This window comes from Dipodomys ordii, unplaced genomic scaffold (assembly GCF_000151885.1).
Source record: "Dipodomys ordii isolate 6190 unplaced genomic scaffold, Dord_2.0 Scaffold17, whole genome shotgun sequence".
NCBI lineage: Eukaryota > Metazoa > Chordata > Mammalia > Rodentia > Heteromyidae > Dipodomys > Dipodomys ordii.
In genome coordinates this window covers 1772989-1787452 of record NW_012267233.1, presented here as the reverse complement: position 1 = coordinate 1787452, position 14464 = coordinate 1772989, and the positions used below count along the sequence as shown (strand labels likewise).

At 33.9% G+C, this 14464-nt stretch overlaps 1 protein-coding gene across 3 annotated transcripts in view; it reads right to left on the bottom strand.

The window, feature by feature from the left end:
- Positions 1-14464, bottom strand: part of Csmd3 (CUB and Sushi multiple domains 3) — a 929488-nt gene that overhangs the window by 855524 nt on the left and 59500 nt on the right. The gene's annotated exons all lie outside the window — the stretch shown is intronic.

Below are 14464 nucleotides of genomic sequence, written 5' to 3'. Positions count from 1 at the left end.
AGTTATTATTATTTCATTCAACATGGATTTTGACATAGTGTGTTGAACATATTTAAAAATTTCATGAAGATTCTGAGGCCAGTTAATGAAAATACAGTGAATCCCCATTACAATTTCGCCATATCCTCTAATATGTTGAATATTTGTAAATTATATGCTTTCTCATATTTCATTTTCCCGTTGCCTTACAGGGCCCTATAAAAATCATGGCTTTTATACCTTAAATCATAATCCTGGTTCTTTCGAGATTTTGAAACTTTTTTACAGAAATAAAAATAAAATCTGAATTTGTTGTCTTGAAAGTAATTTGTTTCTTACAAATTACTGAATAGTAAACATTATCTTAATCTTTGCATTCTTTGCACCCAACTTTGCTTATGTTTCAATGAAAAAAAAACAGATAAAATAATGAGCTCTTGCATTTGTTGACTTAAAGGATAAAATAATTAATTACAATTTCTGTATGCCCTCTTTTGTAGGACAAAGGGAAATTTTCTTTCTGACCTAACTGTGTACAAAATGGTGTAAGTGGTCAATTATAAAGAAACACTTTTTTGTGACTATCATGATCACTTCCCTTAGTAAAGGAAAAAGAGTAATTTCTCACTTGGGTACATGTAAAACCTCCTTCTGGAGAATTGTCTCAAGTTCCAAAGCAAGATTTCCATTTCCAAAGATAAGACTCATCGCAGTCTTTCATCTCCAAATTTCACATGTAGAACCACAATGTGGAATTGTAATTTAATTTCACCATACCTGTACTTAATACTACTTTGATGCTTCTCTAATCTTTATTTACCTGTGTGCTTCCATTGAAGACCATATTTATTAAGGGAATGCTGAGTATGTTGGAATTGACATAGTCATATAGGAGATCAGCAAATAAGAGTTGTTTTACTTCTCATAATAATAATAATCCCTGGGGCAAACACTTCCAGTTCAACTTACTTAATAAAACATAACCAAAATTGTTATTTATAAGTATAATTTAATATGCTTGAAGGTAGCATAAGAATCTTCCAAAAAGGAATAATTGTGATTTCTTTGATAGTATTACTGTGCTTATTACAGAAAATATCCAATTTTTGTCGTTGTATTGGAAAATAATAGTTCAGTTTGAAAATGAGTTCATCTTTATGTAGCTAATCTAATTGTTATAATCTCAGAGAATGTGTATGCTAGCTATAATAAAGATAAGATTAGCTTTAAAAAACTGTATAAATTGGAATGATGGCATACAAATTCTTAGGTGAATTTTATCTTCATTTATTTCAAACCTGTTTTTTATTGCCTTGAGAAAGAAAGATGTTTTTTCTCTGATAAGAATTTCAAAGGATTGTTAGCAGGATTGAAAAAAAATCCTCAGAAAAGAGAAAAAAATGTTTAGTGAGTATAGTCTAACCAACTAGAATGACAAGTAGCTGACATGACTTAAAGAAGCTTCTGAGTCTTTTCCAGTTTCTTTATTTAATGTGATACTAAATGTCTGTTAAGTTGTACTTAAAGTGTTTAATATTTTTTCTCTATGAGTGAATTGTTACTATGACTTACCTTCATAAAAGTGCAAAACATAAATGTTCATTATAAGTTATTCGCTGCATGCAAATTCAAATTTCCAAGAAATTGTGTATATTGTTTTTATTAGGAAAATACAAATAAATCAAACTTCAAGTGTGGCATTAAAACCATTTATCCTACTTTTCAAGATGTTGTCCCTTTTCTTTCTGCACTTTAAATTCTTTGCTAAATACGTAGTATACATCCAATTCCCTGTGACCTTAATATATATATATATGCACTTTTTTCAACAATTAGGATTTTTGTAACTTTATGTACTTTTTACACACTGTCATCCTATAATCCTAATACATAATATTAACAAATCTATGATTGCATCTCTTCTAATTTATCTACAAAGTTGATACTTTTCCCTTAGAAAAAGTCTACAGAACTAATTAGCTTAACTTCATCCCCAAGTGGTGCAAGATTAATAACAGATTAACTTTATCTCAGGGATTATTTTAAGATAATCTGTAGGAGGAAAAAGCAATAAAACAACTTGGCTGTGAGTTTTCAGTTGTCAAATCTAGATGTTAGACACTTTCAGTTTACTTATATTTTCTACCTTTCTCTATCTGAAACTATGCATAATTTAAAAAATGTATACAAGTTCATTTGCATAGTAAAATTTTCTCTTGCTATTGAAAAATATGTTCGAGAATACTTAATGCAAAAGATAGGCTGTTTCACATGTAATTTGAAGTCTATGAATTATCATAATTTTTTAATATTTTCCCATTGATGCAGAAATTCACACAAGGTATCTTATTCTCTTGTTATTTTGACTACTTACTGTATTAAGTTTGTAATTTTGATTGTGGTTCAGATGTTTGAGTGTATTGAATATGGATACAGTCTTTAATCTATTGCTATATTGGGCCTTATTTTTATGCATATATAATTTTTTCATGTATAAAATTTAAAATTGTCAGTGTTTCAGAACTGCTTTCACCCTTATTTGAATGCAAATAAGCTAGGCAAGCAGCCAGTAGGGGGAGTCCTGATCTTATCCCCATAACTGCTGAAACCCATAGATTTGGACACACAATTAGAGAAATCTGACTGCTTTATTTTCGACCATTTTAAAAACACGAGAATTGTGGATGTATGCCCTGTTATAAAGTGAAAATATACATGTGCATTAGGCTAAAACTTTTAAATAAGAATATAATAGAATTCTTAATTGTTTAAAATTAGCATTTTCATTTGATTTTTTTTTCAATTCGGATTAGCTACTAGTTCCACAGTCACTCTGAAGAAGAATCAAATCCTCTAATCTTTCAGTCGCAGCGAAGGAAAAGATTTTGGCAAGAGGCAGATATGCACAGATGGTATTCCTATATTCTGAGCCTTCACACATAGCACCTGCTTCAAATCTGGACTCAGGCTCACCCCAGAAAATGTTTTCTCTGTTGATTTATCTTTAGAAAAAAAATGCTGTTAACCTATGAGAAAACAATGATTAGAGGTGTTTCTTTGATTATATGGAAATATAAAATCTTTAAAATTATTTGTCATTTACTTCATTTTATTTCATGTCTTCATACACCTTTTTTCAAAGTAAATTTTATAGAGGGGCTCAAGTTTACATAAATATGACTGTGTGTGAGTATTTCAATACTTTTAGCTTGTGTGTATATACATATACATGTATGAAATAAAAGTGTTTTTTAAATATGCTATTATTTTGAAAATAAACTCTTTAATCACTTCAATATAATAAGTAGGATGTCAAATCATAAAAGGACTATAGAAGAGATTAAACTTATTTGAGTCTTTATCAAGATAAAAATCCCAGAAGATTGATCACTTACCTGAGGCACTAATAATACGGTAAATATAACTGTGTCTATATCATCTGAATCACATGGCAATGGATAGCCAGTATAGATAAATAGATAGATAGATTATAGGAATACTATATATATGTATATTTATAAATATATTGTATATGTGCTTATGTTGTATATATACATATTGCATGTATTACATATTATATATATATAAAATTCACATACACATACATGAACATATATGTATTTATATACATATATATACCTACAAGTGCAGGGGTTTGATATCAGGTCCTTACACTTTCTTGGTTGCTTGCGTGTCTGCCACTCTACCATCTGAAAAACACTTCCAACCTGGCTTTTGGCAGATTAATCAGAGATCAAATATTGGGTACTTCTCTGCCCAAATTGGCTGTGCTCCATAATACCACTAATCTTGGCCTTCTGAATAGTGAGGATTACAGTTATGAGTTACTGTTCAAATGTTCAAGTTGAACATATATATATATATATTTTTTTTTTTGGTCTGTCATGTCTTGAATTCTGGGTTTGGGCACTGTCCCTCAGATCTTGAGCTCAAAGCTAGCACTCTACTGCTTGAGCCACAGCGCCGCTTCTGGTTTTCTGGTGATTTATTGGAGATAAGAGTTTCATGGACTTTCCTGACAGGGCTGGCTTTGAACTGCTATCCTCAGATCTCAGCTTCCTGAGTAGCTAGGATTACAAGTGTGAGCCACTGGCACCCAGCTGAACATATTTTATTCATATCTTAGCTATGGTCAATAATTCTGCAATAAGCATGGTTGTTCTGGTTGCTTCATTATGGCCTTGTTTATGGTCATTTGAGTGAATGCCAAGAGGTAGAGTTGTTGGTTCATAGGGGAGCTCTGTTTAGTCTTTTGAGAAACCTCCACACTGCTTTCCAGAATCGTTGAACAAGTTTACACCCCCACCAAAAGTGTAGTAGCTTTCCATTTTGAACATGTCGTCTCCAGCACTGTTGTTATTAGATTTCTTGATTATAGCCATTCTAACTAAGGAGAGGTGGAATCTCAGTATTGTTTTGATTTGCATTTCTTTTATGGCCAGAGATGTTGAGCATTTCTTCATGTGTCTATTGACAATTATTTCCTCTTCCAATAGGTCTCTCTTTAAGTCTTTAACCTACTTATTAATGGGGTAGTTATGTCTTTGAGGATTTGTTTTTGGGGAATTTAATTTTTTTTATTTCTAAGTATATTTTAGATATGAGGCCCTTGTCTGTTGTATGACTAATGAAGATCTTTTCCCAGTAGTGAAGTAAGCCAGACCCAAAGAAACATAAATCCCATGCTTTCCCTCATTTGTTTTATAATTAGTATATGTCTAGGATAGTCCTAGCAGATGAGCAGAATAGATCAATAGCTATGTACATATGAACACATAAGATGATGCTACATGAAATGAACTCCAAGATATGAAAACAGGAAGATTTCTTTGTTGTTGTTTTTAATGTGCTATGGGATTTCTTTTTTCCTTTGTGTTTTTTTTCCCTATGATTTGTCCCCTGTTGTCACTGTATTTGATTTTGAACCCTGGGTATTGTATATATGTTTATCTGAATTAGGGAAGAGAGGGTGAACAACACAATGGTGGAACAAAGGATGAAGGATTTAAGTAAATATGTTGGGAAAAAAATGATACTACTTTGGGGGGAGGGAAAGTGTGAGAAAAATGAGGGAGGGGTAATAAGTTTGAAAAAAATACACTCACTACCTTAAGTATGTAACTGTAACCACTCTGTACATCACCTTGGCAATAAAATTAAATTTAAAAAAGAATACATTGTTAGATTAGTAGTGGTTGCTTTAGCCTACAATTCTACAAACTGGGGGAAAAAAGATCTGAGGATGTTGGTTCAAATCTATTCATCTCCAATTAATCATCAAACAGCCAGTCCTGGAAGCCTGGCTCAAGTGGTGATTGTCAGCCATTAGCACATAACCTGAGGGTATGATGAGCTGAATTCCAGCTCCAGTACTGAATATGTTTTATTATATTTTTGTCTATTTTTATAAAACATTTAATACATAAGATAGTTTGAAATTGTGACTAGATTACAACACTCCAACCTGCAGGTTTTCTGGAGATAAAATTGGTGCTAGAAATACTGAGAAATAGAAAAGTTTGGATTTTAATTCTTCACCAATCACTGAGCTCTCAAAACTCTACCCCTACCTTCTGAGTGTCATAGCCTCACCCCTACCTTCTTTATATATCCCTTGAACTTTAGGATCCAGTTGATTTTTATTTTGTTATTTTAGGATTTACTCTATTTCATTAAGCTCTCACAAGTAAATAGATATGAAATGTTTTTGAGTTAGCATGCTATATGTCCTTTGTAATTTTATATTCTAGAAGTGAGCTTGAAATCCAATGTAACAACTGAAAAGTATGTTCTTTGATACATATTCAGTAAGTATGAATAAATGGATTATAGGTAGGTCTTTCAAATAAGTAGAAACAGTAAGCATGTTTTCAGAGTATGGCACTTTTACACTGTTTTAAAATCCTACACCTATATAATTTGTTAATATTCTGAGCTCAGCTGTGGAGAAAATGAAGGTATTTGAAAGTATTCCTGCGAAAACTCAGCATGAATGGATGATTTCATCATTTAGTTCTCAATCAAATACAAATGCTTATTCAATTCTTTGTTCATACTTCACATGTCCTTTGTTGTTAAATAGTAGAAGATGTAAGGAGTAAAAGAATGATCACAATAGAAGAAAGGTTTAGTATGAAGATATGATTAATGCTTATGTATCCTTATTCATATCTGAAGATAAATGGTAGATCTCACAGTGGGTGGACAGTGAGTTGTAATGAAGACATATAAATTCACATTTATTTAGAAGTTTGGCCACACTTTGCCACACATGAATAAAGAATGTGTTTTTTGTTGTTGTTTTTTGTCGGTTGTGGAGCTTGAACTCTGGGCCTGGGCGCTGTCCCTCAGCTCTTCAGCTCAAGGCTAGCGATCTACCACTTGAGCTACAGCGCCACTTTCTGGTGGTTCATTGGAGACAGGAGTTTCAAGGACTTTCCTTCTCTGGGCTGGCTTTCAACCGCCATCCTCAGATCTCAGCTTCCTGAGTAGCTAGGTGTGAGTCCGGCTATGTGGCTTATTTTTTATATAAAAGTTTATCAATTTTTTTATGTCTGAGCCTCAGCTGCAAAAACAATCTCAAAGCAATAGTGCAAAAATATCTCATTGTAAGCAGAACACAAATAAGGGAATGCATATCCTTCATGTATTTATCAAATAATTTCCAATTCAGCCAACAAAATTACTGGTAATGAAATGTTAACAAAAAAGAAGAGTATATTCTGGTCCCATGTTGCTGTCAAGCAATAAACTATACCTTAAACCTCTTTCATCTGTTAGTTGTTGCCATGTACATACATGAAATATGTAAAATTCATTTAGTGTTTAAACTATAATCTGGGATGTTTCCTGTCGATTGTTCCTGTCAATGTTTCCTTCTCGATTGAAAGGAGCAAGCAGAGTTTAAAGCCATTGAGGCAGAAGTAGATGAGACAATAAAGATAATCTCACACTAAACACATGAGTCATGTCCAAGAAAATAAGCAAGCATGGTTAGCAAAAAAGATCAAAAAGCATATCTTTCTTAACAGTAAAGAGAAAAAAAATGAAAGAAAGGAAAACACAAAAATAGTATTCCCCAGAACAATTTACTAGTTTTGGGTATTCTCTTAGGCAGTTATTTTTTCATAAATATTCATAGAACTGAGTATACTACATGTACAGAATATTCAGAAGTATTAACGAGAGTTGATAAAAAAATCCACCAACATGAAATAGAAACTGCTGAAATAAGAACATAACATAACAGAGTGGCTTGCATAATTGTAAGAAACCCAGAATGAAGTAAGAGCAAGTCAAATTAATATGGAACTTGGATGTTTTAAATTTCCTAGAGAAAGCAAAAAAATGGAAATACGCAGCAGAGTCAAATATAATTAGTTTTGTTATAAATAATATTTTTCATCCAAAATTCACATATAGAAAAATATAGTTGTATGTCAATTGTTTTAGTGAAAATTTTTAATATACTTCCTAGTAAGGAATAAATACTGCCCTTTTATGATTTTTTTTAATTTTCTTGTCTGAAATAAATTAATATATAGGAAAATATAATTTAAAGTATTTTTCTTAGTTTCTTATGTAAATGTGACTGGACACTGTATTTAAATATAAACTATATAACAACCTAAGTCATCAAAGTATATTTCTGAGAAAGGTAAATGAATCAGAAGTAAGACTCATGGAGAGATAAGGCATTGTGAGTAGTTTTGTTAGCATTTATTCTGAGCTCTCTATGACTTGAAGTTTATTTGATTGGGATTTTTTTTATCTACATAGATGATAGATAGATGATAAATCAATCGATAGATTGAGAAACAGCCAGATGGCAATGCTATCCACTCAGGTTTGTGTTGTAGACACATTGCCTAAAGAATAAAAACTAACCTTTTATAAAGAGAGAGAGAAAAAAAGAGAGAAAGAGTGAGAGAGAGAGAGGAAGACAGAGAGAGAGACAGAGAGAGAGAAGTCTACAGGATAGCGACTACAATATTGTGATATGTAGCAATATATCCCAATATATACAGTGAGCACCTCCTTAAAAGACAAGCTTTTATACTTTAATGGAACTGTAAGAAGTCCCAATTTTCTCAAATTACAGCACCACTAGAAGAAATTGAAGATAAGGGAAGGGGCAAGGACCATAATAGACTTATAGTTCAAGACAAGTAGTTTGAATTCAGCTTTCTGAGGGAAAAAAATGCGTCTTGTTCCTATGTTTTAAATAAGATACCAAGGACACTTCGTATTTATTTTAAAAAATCATCACTTTGGGAAGCAATGGACCAGGGAGAAAGTGTTTGGTTTGTTGTTTGATGCTTTGAACTCAGGCCTTTGCTTTACTTAAGAAGCACTCAACAACTTGATCCATACCCTCAGCTAGCTATTTGCTTTTTAGTAATAGTTAAGAGTGTATTTTTTCAAGGTCAGTCTAGACCAGCATACTTCCTCCCTGTCTCTCAAGTCATTTGTGCCACTGCTTGTGTTTCGAGTTGAGAAGCAGGAGGGGTCTGTTTCAGATCTCACTAGCTGTTGGCAAAGGCTGACCTTGAATTATAATCCTACCTATCTCTACCTGCAATGAATTGGGATTGCAGGCCATCATACCAGTCACAGGGGTCTTTTAACAGAATTACTTGCCTTTAAGTCCTAAGGGAACAAGTATATTATAATTAAACCTGAAGTCATTTTAGCAAATTAACCATGTTTTTATTTTATTTTGTAAGAAAGAGAGTAAAGGAAATTATCATCCTGCATACATACTCATTTTAATAAGATTTTCTTAATGATACTGGGGTTTGAACTCAGAGTCTTAACACTTGCTAGACAGATGCCCTCTCGTTAGAGAGAGAGAGAGAGAGAGAGACTTTCTTTTCCTAGAACCAGCCTAATACTATGATCTCCTTACCAGCAACCATCTGCATAGAAATTCATAGGTGCTTGCTTTATTGGTTGAGATGAGGTATCTTGTTAACTTTTTGTCTGAGGTAGTCTCAAATCCTCATCCTCCTTATCTCTGCATTCATGGTACTGAAATTACATGCACTAGCCCTTAACTCCTGGTGTTAATGAGAAATGTGTGAGAATGAACACAGGAACATGTACATTTTAAATGTTTTACAAATGATTAATTCACATTTAAGAGTCTTACAAAGCTATTACAGCAGTCTGGGAGGAACATAAATGACATAAACGGTTTAGGAAGCAGTAAGAAGCAGTGGAGTGAACTGGGGAGATTAACAACAGCGGAATGCCAACTGAGGACTAAATGATAGGTTGACTGGGAAGCATGGAAAAAGGTGGAGGGAACTCTAAAGCTTATCAATCAGACCAGGAAAAGGGGAAGTGGTTGAAATGGCTCCTCACCAGTGCTCAGAAGCTGAGAACTGGACCTCATGAAGGTTGACACAAAAGGAGTGAGATCAATTTCTAAGTTACAGTCACAGATTTTGAAAATATTTACCACTTTTCTCTGCCCCCTAACATTCAGGGAGTCAGTTACTACTATGTGCGTGAACACTGTCTCATGCCAATGATTGTAATAACAAAATATATTGATCCCTTGTTTCCTTCACTAACATGATAACCTTCCCTGTACTAAACTACATAAACAGGTTTGCTTATAGGAATTCAGGGACAATGTGCCAGTCAGAACCTTGGGCCCTGAGGTCCTAGCCTGCTCTACTCTTTTTGCACCTGTTCTCCTTTCTTCAGCTCTGCTATCCCATCAGGCTGTTTCAGTTGCAGACAGCAACAGTGAGGGATATCTGAATAACACCCATGTAAACCAGGTACTGCTAATGAAGACAGAATGATTGTGCTCATTGAGCAGTTTTGCCATGAGTGTCATATTTTCCAATGTAATTCATTAACATTTCAATTTAACTGTTATTCTAATATTATGAGTTTTTATGTATCTTATTATCCAACAAATTTATATTTTCTTGCAGTCATAGAACAGAAGTAAATAACTACCACTCAGTAGCGTTACATATGGAGGGAAAAATGCCTATATCCAAGAAACACTGTGAATTATTTATGTAACAGAACACATCGCTTCATTGTATCAGATTCTTTTTGCATGGAGACAGTTTTAAAGTCTGCATATTATAGAATATTTCCATTACAATTCTAAATCATTCCTTTAATGTGACCATGCAAATTTAGTCTAGGCCATTGGGTTCTTAATTTTTTTTAATATTTTTGTGGAAAACTGGATTGTGCCTCCATTTGCATACTCTTCTCAGCATTCTGTAGCATTCACCTGTTTTTTTAAAATACTTTTAATAAATGATAACCTCCAGTTTCTTCCCTCATTGATCAATAAGAAAATGAAATATTTTCCATGAGTCTTTTTTGACATTTCCACTGCAGTTGCACTTTAAATTTTTAGAAAACAAAACGAAACCCTTTCATTCACATGTTTCTTTTATTTTAATTTCCCAAAGAACCATTTCCCTTCAAACTCAAGTTGTGGGCCTTTGCATCCTAAAACTTCTCAATCTAAGGAATGTATATTATGTTGCTGAAAAGATCCCATTTCAAACTATATTTTCCTGAATATACTATAGAAGATTAACATAGAAATTCTGGCCTGCTCCTCCTATTTAGGTTCGAATGAAGGAGAAATAATTAGAGGAAGTCTCACTTTAAATGTCTTCTACTGAGATGGGGCTAAATGTAGCCACTTGCTCCCACCACATCCTGATCAGAAATAATGGTTGCTAGTTTCCTAGAGACAGGCAGAGAAAAATCAAACACAATTTCCAATTTCAAAGCCAAAGTGCTCTCAATGATAATCTTCCTGAATAACACCAAAATGCTCTTAAACTATTTCTGCTTCTAAAACTCAAGCACATTGTTATCTGGAGCAATTACTTTTAATTTATAAATGTCAATAAGTTACCAAATCAAAGTTCCATCTTACTTAAGGAATATTTCATATTCTCATGTTGTTTTGGATATGTCATATTTAGGGACAAAATGCTGTACAGAATACAATGTTCGTAGTCTTAAAGTAAATTAATGAGAGATGGTGAGAGAGATAGGGAGAGAGAGAGAAACTCTGAAGGTTGTTTCACATTTCTTCCCCCAGGCCTTTTCCAGGCAGCCAGCTCTTTCAGTTAGGAATGAATCCAAATTCCATCTCCATATATAAATGCCAGGCTCACACATTTCTTGACTTCAAAAATAGATGTTTCTCTTCAATAAAGTTGTCAAATTATTTTAGGAGATTTTCTCCTTATTTGGCCTAACTGATATGAGTTTATCATTACAGGGTACTTAAATGGTTTCCTAAATGTCAATGAAAAGAGAAGTACAATTGTATAATTAAGAACTAAGTGAGGGAAATCAGTTTATAGGAGATATTTTGGGATTACAGAAAGTTCTCTAAAATGAAATGGGCGCCTCTAGAAGAGAAAAGAGGAAATTAAAGACAATAAAAAATAAAGAAGCAAAGACAGATTCAGAATTTTAAAATTTAAGGATTATTCTGAAGAAAACTACTTAGGATTTTTCTGTGTTTCCAGCGGGGTCAGAAAATTCAGTGCTCTGAATCTTAAGCTTTATTAGAATAATTCTGCCTACTTTGAAGAAGGAAAACACCTTTTAAAGCACAGTCTTGTTATTTACTCAAATAACAATCAATGGTCCTTACATTCTGACATGGTGGTTTCTGGGATAAAGTGATAGTTAAAGAAATAAAGTCTAGATTTCCTGTAGTTGGTCTAGGAAAGCAAGAATCACAATGATTAAATAATTAAATGACTTTTTTATTAGGAGGAGATTATGAAAGAGGACATAACCATTTTTTAAATTAGGCAAAAACATTATGAAAAAATAGCACAAGGACACAACATACAGATAACCTACACTAATTTAAATTAGACAGTCTTATTTTATTTTGCCAATCCAGAAATGGAGAACTTATATAGTTTTATGACTAATAGTATAATTAGATCTGTATATCTTAATTATATTAGTGCATCTGAGAACCATATATTTTACCTAGGTATAGTTAGTTCCAACAAAATATACATGTATATATATATATATATATATATATATATATTTAACTTTATTTTGGGAAATTTTTGTTTCCTTTTTTTGTCCAAGATAGGGACTTAAACTTATTAACTTATGCTTTCTTTTTTTTCCTTTTTGTACATTTTTGATTGTAAGAATACTGTACACAGGGGTTACAGTTATATGAGCAAGGTGATGAGTACATTTCCTATGGAGCATTGTTACCTCCTCCTTTGTTTTCCCCTACCACTCCTTCCCTCCCACTTCCGTAATTCTTCATGTTACCTTAATACCTATTTATCCAATAGTCTATTTGTGTACATATTTTGTTTGTTTGAATTTACCTTTACTATTTATTTAACTCAAGAGTAAATTTGTTTTTGCTTTATAATTTTTTTCTATTTCGTAATTTATCTGAGTTTTAAAAAAATTATTTGAGGGCAGGGAATTTAGTGTTTATTTTTTATTTTTATATTTTTTTCTTTAAATAAGGACTAGTCAAAATTAAGGACTAGTGAAAATTTTAAAAAATTATATTTTTTGATCATTAGTACCACAAAATAAAATGCAGAATTAGGATTATTAGAATCAAATAACCTTAATGGAAAAAGCCCTGAATTTTCTTCAGGAATCCCATAAAACCAGAGATTCCACTCAGCATACATTTGTTACATTATTCTAAGCACACACACACACACACACACACACACACACATACACACTTGAGAAACCTTCTAGAACTTCATAGTGGAAATAAATTGAGGCAACTACAGAAATAGGGTAAAAAAATACAAGTTCAAATGAGGAAGAGGGGTGGATTATTTTTAGAAGGGAAACTGTTAAGACAGGCAAAGATGATGAGGAAAATGAAGAGAGGGTACAGTGAAAAAAAATCTAAAGAGCGGCAGATTGACAAAACACAAAACATTTGGAAACTTGTTACATGAAGATGATGCATTGGAGTTGGTTTAGTCACTATAAGCAGTAAGTGTAAGGTCCGCTCCTGAATGGCGAACAGACTCCATCCTCCTCGCAGCAAAGTCTCCGCCCAGTTACCTGCGTTACCTAGGCAACTGGCACACCTGGAAGAGGTCACATCTGCATCTGCTGAGGTCACATCTGAATTCAATGTGGCCACACCTTTCTTCACCCATACCCTAGATAAGGCGTAGCTCAGGCCCAGACGCCCTCTTTCCCAGACACATGAAGTGCCAACATGGCCTGGTGTCAGATAGAATGATGAATAAACCTACCCCTTACATGAATACCACATGCATGGTGTGGCTCTTACTCTGCTACCTCTTTTTAAAAACTTCACATAAATGGTGCCATTTGAACCTGGGAAGGGCTTAATGTCATGATAGGTAGGATTCCTCTCTGTTTTTTTTTTCTTTTGTTTGTTTGTTTTCTCTTTTTTGCTCTGAGGAATACCCACAGTTTTGATGGCTTTTTGCAAACTGATCTGTCTGCTGCAGAGACAGCATAGCAATACCACTGCTGGCCTCTGCATCCATCTACCTCCATGCTTCTACATTTTGGTGAGTGAACTACTCTGTAAGGGTTCTCTGTCACTCAATCCCTCTCCAGTCATGGTACTGCCGGAGAACTTACTAGGTCTTTAACTGAAAGACCAGTCACCTTTGGAGCCAAGGACACTTGACTCTGGTTGCTTGGCCACTCCTCCCTAGAGGGCTAAGTCAGTATGCCACTTCCATCTGAGAAGCCCTCCTTCACTCACTAATTTTTTTTTCTCTCCTACACCTTTAATGGGGTGCTGTGTGTCACTCAGGTTCGTGAAACCCCTCTGAAATGCCTCCTGCGCTCCCTGGAAAGCCAGAGCACCTAATTTTTTTATGCTGTTCTCAGATTTAGACAATTTTTATCTCTGCAATGGTAAATGGTCAGAAGTCTGTTTACTTTCAGGCTCTCTTTCTGACAATCATGTCCAACTTTCCCTATCTCTCCATTTCTCTTTTCTACAACATTTTGGCTTGTGCCTGAAGTGGGCAATGCAGGCTGGGTCCCAGGGATCCCTGTTTATGTTCCCTCTCAAAGGCTAGCCAATGTAGGCTTGATCTATTTGTTCAGGCTTTCTTTGCATTTTTTCAGAAATTCGCCATCTTGAGTTTGCCATCTTGGTCACATGGTGGGTTAAGGGTTTGGTCTCGTCTGACCCTTAACCTTCCACTAAGCTTAATACTTCATCCATCTATTCTAAGGTGCCTTGCTAACAAGTTGCTCTTCTCACAGACCCTGGTAACTGAGGCTCAACCATCTGATGTGCTTTGTTAGCAAAGATGTCTAAAAAATCATTGTCAAAAATTTCAGGTTTTGAGTTTTGCCTTTTTTGTTTTGTGTTGTTTATTCTAGTACTGACTATGTGATTCTAAAATATTAGACCTATCTGTGCTAAGATTCGTATCACATCTAGTGAGCT